The sequence below is a fragment of the Lichenostomus cassidix genome, chromosome 18 (assembly GCF_008360975.1).
Source record: "Lichenostomus cassidix isolate B80296 chromosome 18, HeHo_3.0, whole genome shotgun sequence".
Classification (NCBI taxonomy): domain Eukaryota; kingdom Metazoa; phylum Chordata; class Aves; order Passeriformes; family Meliphagidae; genus Lichenostomus; species Lichenostomus cassidix.
In genome coordinates this window covers 2,654,690-2,670,974 of record NC_139498.1, presented here as the reverse complement: position 1 = coordinate 2,670,974, position 16,285 = coordinate 2,654,690, and positions in this window count along the sequence as shown.

Here is a 16,285-nt window from a genome sequence, read left to right as displayed (position 1 = left end):
AGATGATTTCGGGGTGGGACCATCCACCAAACGAGATTTTTAATTGTTTGATTTACTTATCTCCTCTCTGATGGGCTGATTTACTCGGCTGCCTTTTAATTGCTCCCAAACTTGAGCGGTTTTTCATGTTTTAAGGAATGCTGAATGGTGTAATTAAACCCCTGGCGGCGTAAATCAGCGGCGCGGGAGGACGACAGCCCCGAATTAAAGCTTTTGGCATAACAATAAAACTAAACTGGCATGAAAAGTGCCCGTTTTGGCAGCAGCACTGGATGCTGATGCCGAGGGGAGATGAGGCACCGTCCAGGCACCCCAAAATCCCCGGTTTTCATCATGGGATGGTGGAATGGTTCGGGTTGGGAAGGAGCTTGAGGATCATCCTGTTCCACCCTCCCTGCCTCACCCCTGGAGGTGTCCAAGGCCAGGCTGGACAAGGCTTGGAGCATCTCAGGAGAGTGGAAAGTGTCCCTGACCATGGCAGGGGGTGGAATGGGATGACTTTAAGGTCCCTTCCTGTGGCTAGCACAGTTTTTCCCATGAGAAGTTTTTTTGTGTTTTGTAAATAAAGATAAAGTTTGGATGTTTTTGGAACAGTGTCCCAGAACTTGGGCAGTGCAGGCCTGGCCGATCAGGCCTGGGGGAAGGCTTCTGACTGACCAATCTGGGTGACTTTTGAGAACTCTATAAATGTGATGAAATCAAAACAATAAAGGTCATTCCTTCTTGCCACTGAAAACCGATGCATTCATTACTCTGCTAGCTGCTCAACAGCGACATCTTCCCACCTAAATGAATGAAGATATGAAATCACACTGGTCCCAGTAAGGACCCTGAGGGTCACCTGTGGTCCCTGATGTCCAGCAGGACTCTGAGCCATTGACCACAACCATGGATGTGACATTCCAACCAATTCCTTATCCGTCCATTTGGGTCCCAAAACGCTCTTGGCCTCGCCATGGCAGCAGGGGAAGCAGGGTTTGGGTCAGGGGGTGGCTGTCTCCCCTCCCCTACACCCCCAGAACAACCTCACTCCCACCCTTCCCAGGGAATGGAATCACTTTTCCCTTATTAATAATATTTAAAGCCGAGTGGGTGCCTAAATCAACAAAAAATAATTCATGAGAGTCATTAGCTCCTCAAAGTCGGGCTCTTTTTACGACCGACTTTAAATTAAAAAAAAAAAAAAGAAATTAAAAAAAAAAAAAAGGAAAAAACCAGAATGTCAACCCCAAACCCCACCACGTTCGGATTCTGCAGCTTTTCCAAGACATCAAATGCATTTCCTGCTGCCTCCCCCCGGCCCGGCTCTGCCGCCGGAGGAAATTCAATTAACGGCCTTAATTCACCCTCCGACTGCCAGTTTTAGATTAAAAAATCCTTCGGATTCTGCTCGGGAAGCGCCGGGGAAGGATCAGGGGGGGTTTAACCTGGTGGTTTGGGGGTGCTGTGAATCCCCTTGGTGTGGGGTTTGGTGGACAGGTCAGTGGGGACTTTTCCCCTTCCTCCTCCTCCTCCTCCTCCTCCTTCTCCTTCTCCAGCAGCTCCAAAGGCTCCTGGAGCTGGGAGTCCTTGGAGTCCATGGAGTCACATGGAGGAAAAACGAGATTCCAAATCCACCCTAACGCCTCCCATCTTCCCAGCATCCCCCTCCCAGAACCTGCGGGTGCTGCCTGTCCCCTTGGGGACCCTAGGTGGCGTGGGTCAGTCCCCAGAGCCCTTGGGGACTGGGGACACCGTGGGGACACGGTGGGGACACAGTGACACCGGTCCATCCTCCAGAGCCCCTGGGTTCCGTGTGGACACAGTGCCACAGGTCCGGATCTGTCCCTTAGCGCCCCTGGGGACACGGTGGGACCCTGGCAGTCCCCTGAGGTGCCCCAGGGTGTCCCCTGGCGCGGTGGCAGCCGATGACAGGATGATAGCACCTTATCAGTGTCGCAGCACCAAGGGCTGCGGGGCGCGGTGGGACGGCAGGGAATGATCGTTAAGAAATAGAATAAAAACCAGCGGGAATTTTTTTGGTCACGGTTCTGCTCCACCCCTGGATTCCCGGGCAGAGGGAGCTGGAAGCTGGAGGGGAAGGAAGCTCTGGCACCCGAGGGCAGCCATGGGTCAGTTGTCCATAATTAGCCTGTCCTTAATGGGACTGCAAACAAAGGCGAACCTCGGCAGGGCTTTGGGGCTGGGATGGCACCGGTGGGACAGTTAGGAGGGTCCCTGTAGCAGCTGCCAGTGTCCCCACACCCAGCGAGGTCACACAGAGAGCCAGGGAGTGGGAAAAGGAGGGAAAGGCCAGGTTGGACAGGGCTTGGAGCAACCTGGGACAGTGGGAGGTGTCCCTGCCCACAGCAAGGGATGGAACTGGAGAAGCTTTAAGGTCCTTCCAACCCAAACCATTCCTTGGTTCTATGGCCACTCTCAGTTTTGGGGTCCCACAGCAGGCTGGAGTATGGGAGGTGTCACTTGTCCTTGGGAGCAGGGACATCCCATGGATGCTGAGCCCCAGTTTGGGCCAAGAGGTGCCAGGTGGGGACATGAGGGGCTGGGACACGGCTGGGGTGTGGCAGATGGAGCTGTGCATCCCAGTGCCCGAGAGAATCCCAGCATCAGTGAGGTTGGAAAAGACCTCCCTGACCATCGAGGCCAAGCTGTGCCCGATCCCCACCTTGTCACCTGCCCAGAGCACTGAGTGCCACAGCCAGGCCTTCCTTGGACACCTCCAGGGATGAGCACTCCAAACTCCCCTGGGCAGCTCATGCCAAGGCCTGACCACCCTTTCCATGAAGAAATTCCTCCTGAATTCATCCCGACCTGTGTGTTCCAGCTGTACACACAATGTCCCCACAGCAGTCCCAGTGTCACCATCCAGCCCTTGGCTTGTTCTTCCAGCCTCTGTGTCCCTCAGAACAGCGATTGTGCCAGGAGGGAGCTGGCAGAGGGAACAGCAGACACGACAGGACACGTTCACTGGAAATTCTCCTGTTCAGGGGCACGAAATGCAGCAGGAATTGATTCCTCCCCCTGTTTACTGGAATTTCTCCCCCCAGCGCAGAGGAGAAAGGTGGATTGCCCACTCTGCCATGTGCTGGGAGCATTTATCATTACCAAGGACAGAAATCTCTCCCCAGTCTCTCCCTGTTTCCCTCTTTTCCCCCTTTCACTCTCATTTTCCTCCTTGCTCAGATTTCCACGCAGGGCCCTGGCAGCGCTGCCGGGAGCCGATCAATCCACTCCTAACGCAGCTCCCACCGCCTCATCCATCAGCCCGGCGCGCACGGAGCATCCGGAGCTTCATGGGCAATTTGGGGCCCAAACCAGCCCGTTTGGAGGCTCCATCATATTCCCTCTGTCTCTCCCCCTTTTGTTCTGTGTTTGTGGAGGACAAAGGCAGGCGCTGGCTGAGGGAGTGGAGGCAGAGGCGAATCCCAAGAAACAAAGCGCCTGTTCTCATGGAAATGCCCTGGAAAGGAGGCAGAAAATTTGGGGAGGGGAGAGCGCAGCGCTGGGGAAAGATCTGGGAGGGGATTTGGGTTCAGTCTGAGCATAGCGGTGTGGCTGGAGCAGGGAAAAGGAGGATAACCGGGCTGGAAGTTTTCCCGCAGGCATCGGGCACTGTTTGAAGCTCTGGAATACAGATATATTTTTAAATTAGGGATGGGTTGGGCTGGATCCTGCCCGGGCAGAGCATCCAGACGGGAGTCAGGAGCAGCAACCGGATGGGGAGTGACTCCTGCTTTGCCTCCAGGTGTTTTGGGGGATTGGGAGAGGCTGGAGCCAGGGGTGACACCCTAATGTCACCTCCTGTCCCTCTCAAAGGGGATATTCTCGGGCTGGGGGCTCAGGCTGGCATGTGAGATGTTGTGTCCTGTCCCCATGTGTCTCTCACATGTCCCCCCAATGTCCCCAAACCCACAGGGGGTCACCGTTAGTGGCCCAGCAGAGCCACGTGGCACATCCAGGACCTGATGGGGTGCATGGAGACCCCACCCATGGGTGCTGAAGGAGGGGGTGCCATGGGTGGGCAGCTCCAGAGGGCTCAGAGCAGGACCCCAGCAGTGCTGGGACCACGGGACACAGAGCAGGCAGCGTGTGACACCGACGGGTGACATCCGCCGTGGCACTGCCGGGTGAGGACAGAGCAGCTCCCTGTCACCCCTCTCGGCTCCAGCCGAATTTGGTGTCATCCTGCAGAGGAAGATTATGGTAATTTTCCTCCCCCCTTCCGCATAATTTTCCGACCGGGCTGCAGCAGCGGCTCTGGGAGAGGCTGGGTGATGGGAATGTCATCTGCGATTCCATTATCTCCTCCTGCCTCCCTGCTTTCTTTTTCCTTGTGAAACCTTCATCAAAAATCTGTCGATCTAATTAGGACAATTACAGCGCGAGGACAGCTGAAGCCTGCCCAGAGCTGCTGTGGCGAGTGGGGGTTTGGGGAGATTTTGGGGGTTTTTTGGGGATTATTTTGGTTCTGCAAAGGATGGATGGGATTCGGGGGGTTCCATCCCCACGTCCTGCTTTCCCGGCCTTGGTTTTGGGGTGCACAGCCTCAAGGGGATGGAAGCAGCCTCAGAAGTGTCCCCATGGCTGTGTCACCATTGGTCCTGCCAGGGAATGCAGAGGCTGCACGTGCTGGTGGCAGCTCTGTGTCCCACCTCGCTGGCTGCCCCGAGCTGGAGAGGTCTCAGCGCCTCGCTGGGGACAGCTGCCACCCCTGCCCGTGGCACACGTTGTCCCCCATCCCCGGGGGTCCCGGCTGTGCCGCTCGGCGAGGGGACCCGGTGCGCCGCAGCTCCCGGATCCTCATTGGTATTCCATGGCCGCGCCGTGGCAGCTGGCTGGATGGGAGCGGAGTGACAGCGGTGACAGGTAACGCCAGCCACGGCGACGGCGGCAGCCGGCGGGTTGGCAGCCAGGCCACAGCTCCGCTGGGGTCCGGATCCGTGTCTGCACGCCGAGATGTGCCACGGGAGGATTGGGAGGCCCTGGGGGTGGATGCTCCAGGGTGGGTGGGCGCTGCTCCAGGGGTGCTGCTGGGGATGCTCCATCACCCACGGGGACAGCGACAGCGAGGACACAGCTCTGCCTGGGACCAGCTCCATGTCCCTGCAGTGGAATAAGCCATGGGAGGATGGGGAGACCCCCCGGGGGTGGATGTCCCAGGATCCAGGCCCCTGAGCTCTTCAGTGGGGGCAGCAATGTCACCCTGGGGATGCTCCACCAGCCACGGGGACGGCGACAGCGAGGGCACAGCTCCACCGGTACCAGATCCACGTCCCCACGCTGGGATGTGCCACTGGGGGACTGGAAGAGCCCCTGGGGATACTCCAGGCCCCTGAGCTCTGCTGTGGGAGCAGCGATGCTCACCCCGGGGTGCTGGGGATGCCCCGAGCAGGGAATCGGGGAGCAGCCCCAACAGGGGACAAAAAGCCAGGCGGGGACATTCTGTGACCCTGCACCCATCCCGGGGTGGCGGAGGGGGAGGGACACGGCGGGCAGAGCCGGCTGCACGGGCAATTAAAGGAAGTGCCAATTGTCAGCCCGGTGATTAACGCTGCTCCAAATCCGCATGAATATTAACGGCCGACACGGCCCAGGCTCCCGCGCCATGAATTCTGGATGAATCTTAAGATAAATCGTTTGGATAACTTAGCGGCAGCTGTACTCCCTCGCCACCCACTGCCTCCCAAAATCAGCTCACGTCAGGCGAGAGGAGCCAGCACGGACCGGGAATCGCCGCCGGGAATCGCTGCTCGGGGCTGGAGTTTTGGGATAGCAGCAGGGGAGAGCGGGGTGCCCAGGGCTCCCCAGAGGCGGAGGCAAAGGCTCCGCGGCTCTGGCGCGTTCCCAGGAACTGGTGACAAATCCTGTCACTCGCCACACTTGTGTTGTCTTCGCAGCGAGATATTTGCTTTGCCTCCGGGGCTCCTTCCCGGAGGGGTGGCATTTGTCACCAGCGTTATGGATGCAGCGCGTCGCCTCTCCTGACACCACATTCCCATTAGCAGGAGCACATCCCGCTCCTCCAGACCTGCCTTGAGCATCCTCAGGCACAGGAGCAGAGATCCATCTTCCCGCCGGGGACCCGCCACCTCCCCGGCCCCGCCGGCCCCGGTTCCCATTGGCATTCAGCCGCCGCGCCGGCCGCGTGCTCCCGGTCCAAAAAATGCAGCGGAGCCGCCGCCGCCGCGTCCTCGGGGGCCGGGGCCTTGATTGCATCCTTGTGCTCCCATAAATCAGCCCGGGGAGCCTGGCAGAGCGAGGGGGGAATGGCAATGTCACAGGCAGGGGACGAGCACTGCCGTGTCACCGGGATGGGACACAGGGAGCAGGGTCACCCTGTCATTGGGATGGGATGAAGGGACCAGGACCACCCTGTCACCGGGATGGGATGCACACCAGCATGCCAGGAGCTTTCCCAGGAAGAGAACAGCTTCTCCCATCCAGCACCTGCACCCTGGGGCATGTTTGCATCCTGCCTTGCCCAGGGGTGGTGATGGAGCTGGGACTTGCCCTGATGCCCTCTGGATCCCCAAGTGTGGGCAACGCCAAGAGGTTTCCTTTGGGGGGGGATCCTCTTCCTCTCTTCCTCTCTTCCTCTCTTCCTCTCTTCCTCTCTTCCTCTCTTCCTCTCTTCCTCTCTTCCTCTCTTCCTCTCTTCCTCTCTTCCTCTCTTCCTCTCTTCCTCTCTTCCTCTCTTCCCCTCCTCTTCCTCTCTTCCTCTTCCTCACCCCTCCCATCCATGGCTCTCCAGAATCCTGTCACGGCCCCTGGGTGACCTGCCGTGGCACTGTGCCCATGGAAAGCTGCAAACCCGTCAGAAAAATCAGGAAATCAGGTGCAAATGGCAAGAGGAGATTAACGGGAGAGGAGCGATTGAATCAGGGGCCATTAACAGATTAAATCATTACATGGAATCAGATCAGCGCACAAATAATATGAATAATTAACGTGGCTCAGGGGCAGCAGCTCCTGCTTCCCATTTGTCTCAAGCAGAAGGCGAGGGCTGCTGCCTGCCACCAGCCACGTGGTGCAGGGACAGAGGACACATGGAAGAGCTCTGAGGTTGGGGACAATGGCACCAGCTGTGCCAGTGTGACCCTGCCCCTGTCTGTGGGTCCATTTTGGGGTCCAGGCTCACTCCACCAGCATCCTGCTCACCCCAATCAGGTCTTGCAGCCTCCACAGCCCCAGCACCCCTGCAGGGACATCCCTGAGCCACTCTCCTCATCCAGCCTTTCCTTCTCCTCCAAATCTCCTTCCCGATTGTATTTCCTTCCCTACCCAGGTTCTCCTCTGGAGAAGTGGAGCAGCCACGTCCCTGCTCTGCTCCAAAGTGTTCTGGGGCTGCGTCAGGCAGTGAAGACACATCAAAAAAAGGCTGCAAACAAAGGGAAAACGTCTTTTCTCCCCAACTTGATTTCATTCCCTTCACCAAAAATCCCAAGGAACTGGCAACAAAGCCAGAATATTCTCTTCATGGGCACAGGGAAGGGGTTGAGTCCTCCCTTGGCTGCCACAGGGTTAATTCACCTCTCAGCACCTCATCTCTCTTCTGCTGGTGAATCCTTTCTTCCCTAAATTCCTGCTCGCCCAGGAAGGCAGGAGAAAGTCTGAGCTGCTGCGACAACACCTGGGAACAAGTATTATTATGTGGTGTGACAAGGTTTGATGAATTCCTGTGTGCCTGGGGGAAGGGACTAAGTAGGTGAATGAAGTGCGAATATTCTCCGTGACAATCAATACCCTCGATTGAGCCGTCTCTGCAGATGTGACATTTGGATTTCACTCCCTTGGACGGACTAACTGGATTTATGTCCTCGGAAAGCGGAAACAGCAGGGAGAGAAGGGCTGGAAGTGGCTGGCATGGCGTGGGCACAGGGTTGGGGTGATGGGGTTTGGGGTGATGGGTTGGGGTTATGGAATTGGGGTGATGGGTTTGGGATGATTGGTTGGGGTGATGGAATTGGGGTGATGGGTTTGGGGTGATGGAATTGGGGTGATTGGTTGGGGTTATGGAACTGGGGTGACAAGTTGGGGGTGATGAGGTTGGGGTGATGGGTTTGGGATGATTGGTTGGGGTTACAGAACTGAGGTGACAGGTTTGGGATTATGGGTTTGGGGTGATTGGTTGGGGTGATAGAACTGGGGTGATGGGTTTGGGGTGATAGGTTTGGGGTGATGGAACTGGGGTGATGGGTTTGGGACAATAGGTTTGGGATGATTGGTTGGGGTTACAGAACTGAGGTGACAGGTTTGGGATTATGGGTTTGGGGTGATGGGTTTGGGGTGATGGGTTTGGGGTGATTGGTTGGGGTGATAGTACTGGGGTCATAGGTTGGAGTGATGGAGCTGGGGTGATGGAGCTGTGTTGATGGGGTGATGAAGATTTGGGAATGATGGTTTGGGGTGGTGGAGCTGATGCAGTTCTCCTTGCAGGCAGGTCTTTTCCATGGTGAGGGAGTGCCTGAGCCCCATTCTGGAATTACAGCTGGCAAAAGGGAAATCTGGAGCTGGAGCAGGGTCACCCCCACCTCCCCATCCTGCGGTGATGGGAGCTGTTTGCCATCAGATCCCACCCTGCCATCCCCATGGCACCACCCCAGGACCCCTGTCCCTCCTTCCTCAGTGTCACCTTGCCAGGGTTCACATCCCCCTCACCCCAGGTGCCACCACATCCCCCCCACTGCCACAGCTCCGGGATTCCCGTCACATCCCAGAGCCCCGGAGCTGCTGCCTCATGCCCAGCACGGCCATTTGTTTGTGCTGGTTTCAGGCAGACTGATGGTTTTAATGGCACATAATCATTTTTCAGGAGTCATTTGATGCCACTAATCATGGCTGTGATCCGGCACGCCGGGATGTGTAATGACAACGCTGAGCAGGAAAAATGGCACTCGGATCCTCCGCTCTTCCCGCTCTAATCTATATTTTACCACATCTTTCTACCTAATGATACTTATAACTGTTAATAAATGACTACTTAGGCACTTTCTTCCTTTTTTTTTTTTTTTTTGGCTGTGGGCGATGGATTAAATAATTCTGGATTAAAATATCAGAATGGGAGAGGGAAGTGGAGGGTCAAGTGTTTGCCCGGTTGCTGGAAGGAGCTCACGTGGTGGGAAGTTTGGAGAGGTTTTCCCTGCTCAGAACTTTACAGCCTGTGGGTTAAAATAACAAGTGTTAAAAAAAAATAAAAAAAGTAAAATAAACCATTTTTTAATGAAATTTCCTCGCTGCAGGAAGAGGATCCTCCTGGCCAGGTGCCCAACGTCTTCAGGATGAATTATCGCTCCGTTCCTCACACTCCGACTCATTTCATCATGAAATTAAAGAGAATCTGGGAATTTTAAAAAAAATAAAATTCTTAATGTGTTGCCTTCCCTGAGCTGCTAAAAGCCAGGGATCACTGACAGGGGATGAACTCGGAGCACTGAGAGTGTCCTTCCCTTCCCATCCTGGGGTCCCTCCAAGGATGTAAATCTTAGAGTTTTCTCTTTTATTCCCCCATTTTTTTCCTCCTTTCCCCCCTCCTTTTCCTGATCTTTTTCCCCTTCCTTTTCCTCTTTTCCCCCCTCCCTTTCCTCCTTTTTCCCTCCCTCCCTCAGTGGAAGCAGCAAATCACTTTGATGGTGGCAGGAATGAGGTCCTTTCCCACTACATGGAGTCACCCACTCCCCTCTATCCATCATCCTTAATTAACTAGAGTGTAATTACTCATGGATTCCTCCCGCATTATTCACAGCCCCCAATACTCAGGATAAGGATTCCCTGGGATAAGGTTTCCCTGGGATAAGGTTTCCCTGGGATAAGGTTTCCCTGGGATGAGGATTCCCTGCCTGGAGCAGGATGCTCAGGGAGATCCAAGGCAAAGCCCAGCCTTGGGGTGCATCCATCCTGGTGATCCCAGATCTCTGCTGCCACAGGTTGGACGGGGCTTGGAGCAACCTGGGATAGTAGAAGGTGTCCCTGCCCGTGGGGAGGGGTGGAATGGGATGATCTTTAAGGTCTCTCCCAACCCCAAACCATTCCATGATTCCAGGATTCCATGATCACTTACCTTGCTCTATCAGTAGACCTGTGGGACACCCTGGATCTGACCTGGAGCTCATTCCCAGCCCTCCTCCCCCTGCTCCTGCCCTGCCTCTGCCCTCAGAGCTCCCTGGAAGGTTTTTCCTTCTGCAAAGGAACAGACCAAGGTGCTCCTGCTCCTCTGTCCTGGTCATTGGTGTTTGGATTATCCCATCAATCACAGAGCAGTGCTGGCAGGAGCCAGGCAGGCTGCTGGGGGCAGGCGAGGGATCCTTGCAGGCACAGGAAAGATGGATCCAGGCTCAGCATCCTGCTTGAACCAGGAAAACCTCCCCACAACCTCACGGGGGACTGGGTGTCCCAGCCTGGATCCTTGCTGGCCTCGAGGCAGGGCTCTGGTGGCACATCCCTGCATCCCAGTGACATTGCCAGGCTCTGTCCCAAAACACAGCTCTCACCGAGGATGGCCACCCCATAGCTAAGAAATCCCCCTTTTAACCACCTTAGTTTCCCCTCCTTTTCCTCCCTAAGAGGCAATTTGGCCATGCAATGTTGTCACAGGTACCTGCACATCCCACAACCCCCCCAGACAAAGTCCTGGAGCATCCTAGGACTGTCCCAGAATTGTCCCAGGATTGTCCCTGGAGCTGGGCACCAACAGCTGGCACAGCCCTGCCACCTCCCAGCTGTCAGCTCAGGAATATCCCGATGGATCCAGGGGGGACAGGGCTGCTTGGCCACCTCAGTGCCTGGCTGGGCTCTCGGCCATGGAGCAATGCCGAGTGGCATCCGTGGGCCTCACCATCTGCTCAGTGCTGCAAACATGTGGGGACAAAGCGAGTGTCACTTGTGCTCATCCTCCACGACGGTGGCAACTGCTTTAATGTCCCTTGAACAGCTGGCACGTGGTCCTGTGTCCCCCTGCCCACCCCAAAAAGTGGGTGCTGTTGCCCTGGCACTGGATGCACCCTTTCCTTCCCCTGTGCCCTTGGGGGATGTGTCACTGTCCCCACTGCTGGCAGCATCGTGGCTTTGCTGGAAAACATCTTTCCTATTATTAAAAATGTAGACACAGAATATTTTCAGCTTTTTTTTTTTGGGTGGGATTTTTGGGTGTTATTTTTAAAAACAAAACAAAACTGTTTATAGTGAGTTTCCCTCCCCTGGGAAGGTGGCAGGAGGGTCCCCAACCCACCACAGGGGTGGGGACAGGGACATGTAGGACCCATCAGTGACTGGAGATGTGGAGGTTGGAGGGTGACAGTAACTCCAGCCCTAATAAATCATGGTGACACCATTACATGGGGCCATGTCACGTCTCAGCAGCCACCTAATTAAAAACTGGAATAAAACAGGGCAAGAAAATAACTTAATTTGGGTGTCTTTGCCTTGCTCAGGGCTTAGGGAGATCATGACACAGAACTTGGGGACTTCATGGGACAGGACTCAGGGACAGCAGGGCACTGGACTTGGATTAAAACACAAATTCCTGCCTGGCTTTGCTGGTTCTCATCTGGACTTGTTCTACAACTTCCCAGTGAGAGGAAAAAATTCCATAATGAGCCCCTGGGGAATGGCTGGAAAAGGAGCCCAAACATCCCTGCTCAGCCCATTCTGCCACAAGTATCTCCTGCTTCTCTTCTCCCAAGGAAAATGAAACCATCAATGGGATCAGGGAGCTCTGGTGCTTTCCCCCTTCCTGGATGTCCCCGTGTCACCCTGATAATTTTTCCTAATTACCTGGGAAGTGGGGGGGTGAAGACTCCCAGCCCCCTCAAAGGGCAACGTGGGATTTTCCTCTGGAGCAGCAGGGAAGGAGCTGGGAAATGCCAGCCTCTCCTCCAGCGAGGAGAACACAAACCCTTTCATGTGGCGCTGGGGAAAAGGAATGAAAGCCTCCTGGATTATTCCGGGGGGACAATCCAGCTCTGCCCTCCTGATCCCCGTTTTGTGATAAAAGATTTGGGGTGGCTTTGGGAAGGAGAATTCTGGGGATGTGGGCACAGCTGCCTGCTGCTTCTGCTGATGAGTGGGGAATTCCTGGCGTGTCCCCAGTTGTCCCAGCATCTCCCGGCATGACACAGCATTTCCCAGCATCTCCTGGCACATCCCAGCTTCTCCCAGCATTGCCCAGCATGATGCCAGCTGCTCCTGGCACATCCCAGGGGTCCCAGGGTGATTCCCACATCCCAGTGCTGCCTGGGCAGGTCCCAGGGTCGCCCCAGACCTCTCTTTCCAGTGATTCATTTTGGGGTGCAGGGAACGTGGCTCTTTTTGGGATGGCTGATGCCCCTGGCGCTGGCAGCATTCCAAGCACTCGGTGCCATCCTCAGCCCCATGCAGCCACGGCTGCTGATCCCAGGAAAATCTCCAGGAATTGTCCTCAGAGCTGGGTGATTTTCTGCAGGTTTGGAGCACAGCCACGAGCCTGGGATCGGAGGTGCTCCAACCCGTGATTTTCCATGCAGATCATTCCCTAATTAAACCACATCCCGAGTGGCTGGGAGTGCTGGGAAGGCTCCTGAGGATATGGGATGTACCCCTGTCAGCCCACACCGGCCCCTGCCAAGCCTGGAGCTGGTCCAGTCTCCCTGACTGAAAACCAGAATCTGACTGCCACGACCAGGAGAGGAGGAGGCAGGGATGAAGCAGAGCCAGACCCGACCCTTCCACAGCTGGAAAATCCCCTCGAGTTTCCATCTTTCCCATAAAAACCAGTCACTTCCTGCAGGAGTGGGTGATCATCAGCTCCTCCAGGCCAGCAGTGTAGATCCACCCTGGAAATGGGATGTGCAGGAAGAGGGATGAACCCATCCAAGCACCCGGAGGGTGGACATTTATTAGCCCTGCTCCTTCCTGGGAGGTGAAGGAGTGGCTGCCAGCCCCAGGTGTCCCCTCCCTGTCCCCAAAGTCCCTGGAATTTCAGCCCCCCACAGGATTCTCCCACTCCCACCCACCCCTTCCTGGGGACCATGGCACCACCTCAGCTGTGTGGGGACATATCCCTGCTGGACATGCCACCGAGCCACCACATCTGTCCATTGCCACGTCCCCAAGGGGCAGGAACGGGGGTCAGGTAGGGGACACGGCGTCCCTGGGCTCGCGGAGCATCATCCTCAGCCGCCGGCACGGAGCTGGGCGCACGGAGGAAGGGGCTGCACGGGAGGAATATTTTTAGCTTTCTCATTAACCGAGTCCTTTCAAATTAGCCTTCCATTAACCTCAAAGCGCAATGAAAGCGCTGCAAAGCAAGCGTGGGATTTTTTCCCCCTTCCCTTTCAGGGCTTAAGGCTCCTGCGGAATATCAAGGTTTTCCTGATTAGCGTCACATCTGCCTTGAAGCTCTAATGAAGGGAAGTTGTGTCAGGGGCGACTTTTGGGAAGAGCTGGGCTGGTGGCTGTGGGGACAAGCCAGCTCCTCAATGTGGGACCTCCTTCCAGCAAGGATCGGTCAGGATCCTCCAGGCATTGTCACCTCCATGCCCGTCCTGGATGTTCCCAAGGGAAATCCATTAAACAATGGGGAATCATCAAAACAGGGGCTTGAAGCTGCCCAGGTACTTCCCCGTTGGCATTGACTCTTCCCATCCCCACACTGGGATCATCCCTGGGTTTGGGGGATGCCTGTGGCTGGTTTGGGGCTGAAATCCCCATCCAGGCACTGGAAGAGCTCGTTTGACGCCCCTCTGGCTCCATTTTTGGTGTCCTCAAGTGTGTTCGTGGTGGGATGGGAGGGAGATGAGGGGAGGCAGATGGAGGAGGGATAAAGAGGGAGGGATGGAGATGAGGGAGGGATGGAGATGGAGGAGGGATAAAGAGGGAGGGGTGGAGATGGAATGAGAATGAAGAGATAGAGATGATGGAGATGGAGATGGAGGAAGGAAGGAAAAGGAAGGAAGGAAGGAAGGAAGGAAGGAAGGAAGGAAGGAAGGAAGGAAGGAAGGAAGGAAGGAAGGAAGGAAGGAAGGAAGGAAGGAAGGAAGGAAGGAAGGAAGGAAGGAAGGAAGGAAGGGAGACAGAAGGATGGAGCAGAGCCTGGGGGAGATCCAGCACTGTGTGCAGCAGCTCCTGCTCCTGTCCCTGCCACCTGTGGGGCTGCTCCGAGCTCGAGGGACCATCCCCAGCTCCGACCCCACTTACAGAGGCTGACCCAAACCCCACGGAGCTGGGATGCTCCCGGCCAGCCCCTTGGGATCCCCCAAACCCTCCCTGTCCCCTGCCCATCCCGAGCCGCCTCCGACGCGAGGCGTGTGCAGCACTCACACACCCAGGGCTGATTTCCATTAAGTGGAATGCAGAAATAACGGGAACATCAAAGGGAAATTGGAAAGACAGAAGGGAAGAAAAAAAAAAAAACCGGGGCGGAGGAACGGGAGACGGAGGAGAAGAAAAGGAAGGAGCTGCTCCGCGCCAGCGCCTGTCCTGCAAATTGGAAGAGCTGCTCGGAGGTGTCCACAGGCGACCCTGCCAAATCAATTGATTTCATCTCTGGGCACAGAGGCCTTTTTTTATTTCACACCAATTTTCACGGGCAGCGTCGGATAAAAATGGCAGAGACGCCGGGAAGGGGGAGTGGCGGGGGTGGGGGGGGACAGGAGGGACGGCTGGTGACAAAAAGAGGCTGAGGGGAGGGAAAATCTGCCGCCAGGACGTGCCTGGGGATGGTTCCCCGCTGTCCCCTGCTGCCTGCCATGTCTCCAGTCCTTCCCTGCATCCCCCTGGAGACCCAGCGCTGGGTATTCACACCCCCTCCCCACCTGGCACACAGGAATGAGGGCGAACCCCCAAATCCCGGCAGTTTTCCCGAGGTGTGGTGTGAGCATCCCTGTTCCTCTCTCTCCCGCACGCAGCCGGAGACTCAGGCAGAGAAAAATACCCGCTGACATCAAGGTTATGTAGTCCTGGGCTGACAAGATGGATTATCTCCCGCAATCCATCATTTCCCTGGCTCCTATTGCAGTTTTCCTTTTGCTCTTTCTCTTCCCCCTTTTTTTCTTTCTTCTCTCCCTTTTTTTTTTTTTTTTCCTTCTTTTTTTTTATGAGCAGAAAACGTTTTTAGCAACCATAATAGCCACGGCTGGAGGCAGGAATGGGAATCCATCATTTATTTGGCGGGGCTGGATAATAAGTAAGCTCAGGCCTAAATCCCATGACCTTGAGAATTAAATAATAACAATAATAACACTAATGAAATCCCACGGAACTTCCCACTCGCAGCAGCCCCTCTCCCGCCTTGGCAGGTGGAAAAGGGCTGGGATTATTTTTCCAGTAATGAGGGCTGTGAGAGCTCCCATGGAAACGCTGCGGATGAAGGGATGGGGGCTTTGTCCTCCCTCCCTCCCTCCTCCTGCCCTTCCTCGACCCCCTCGGGTGGCAGTGCCAGCAGCGGGAAAGCTCTGGGCTGTGGGGATGGGGGGCAGTGAGACATTTCCCTCTGGAAGAGCTTCATTTTGACATTTCCCAAAGAAAATTTCCCGGCTCCCTGTCGCACACTGGCATTTTGCTTTGAAACCCAGGATCTCCAACCTGTGACAAAAGCCTGGAGACTCAAAACATTTTCCCTGCCTTGACACCCCTCCCTTCCACTGCTGCACCCCCAAATTCCCCTTTTACCCCCCTGTCCCCATGGATTGGGGTGCCAGGCCAGCGCTGGCATCGCTGGGAAGGGGCAGATCCCCAACAGTTGGGCTCGCTGATCCTGATGGATCCTTTCCCCCTGGAGCTGTTCCATGGTGCTGTTTGCAGCCTTATGGCACCTTCAGGGAACAGCGAGGCCAGAGCCAGGCCGGCAGTGTGGAAAATGGAGAGGGGAAGTCAACATATCGCTTAAAGATGGGAATAATTCCCTCAGTGTGACTCTGGTAGAGTGCAGGAGCAGCAGGGATTGGTGGTGTGGGACAGTCCTGGGGTGGCAGGGGTGGCACTTCCCCCCAGGCCATGCCGGTGCCTCATGGGGTGAGTGGATGGGAAGGTGAGGATGATTCTTTCCTGCACTGCCTAGACCTCAGCCCGGTGCAGGAACACTCTGCAGGGGCTGGGATGGGGACAGGAGGATGAGTGGCACAAGGGTGGCATGGTGGCAGCACGGGGGTGGCAGTGGCAGGGTGTGAGCTCTGGTACCGAACCCTGGTGAGACCCAAATGAGCTCCAGGGAACCTTTGCCGAGTAAAATGTAAATTTTGGGAACTCAGGGGCTTTCATTTCACCAGACAGCTGCTGCAGCAGGAGCAGTGGTGGAGCACAGCCGCTGCCAGGG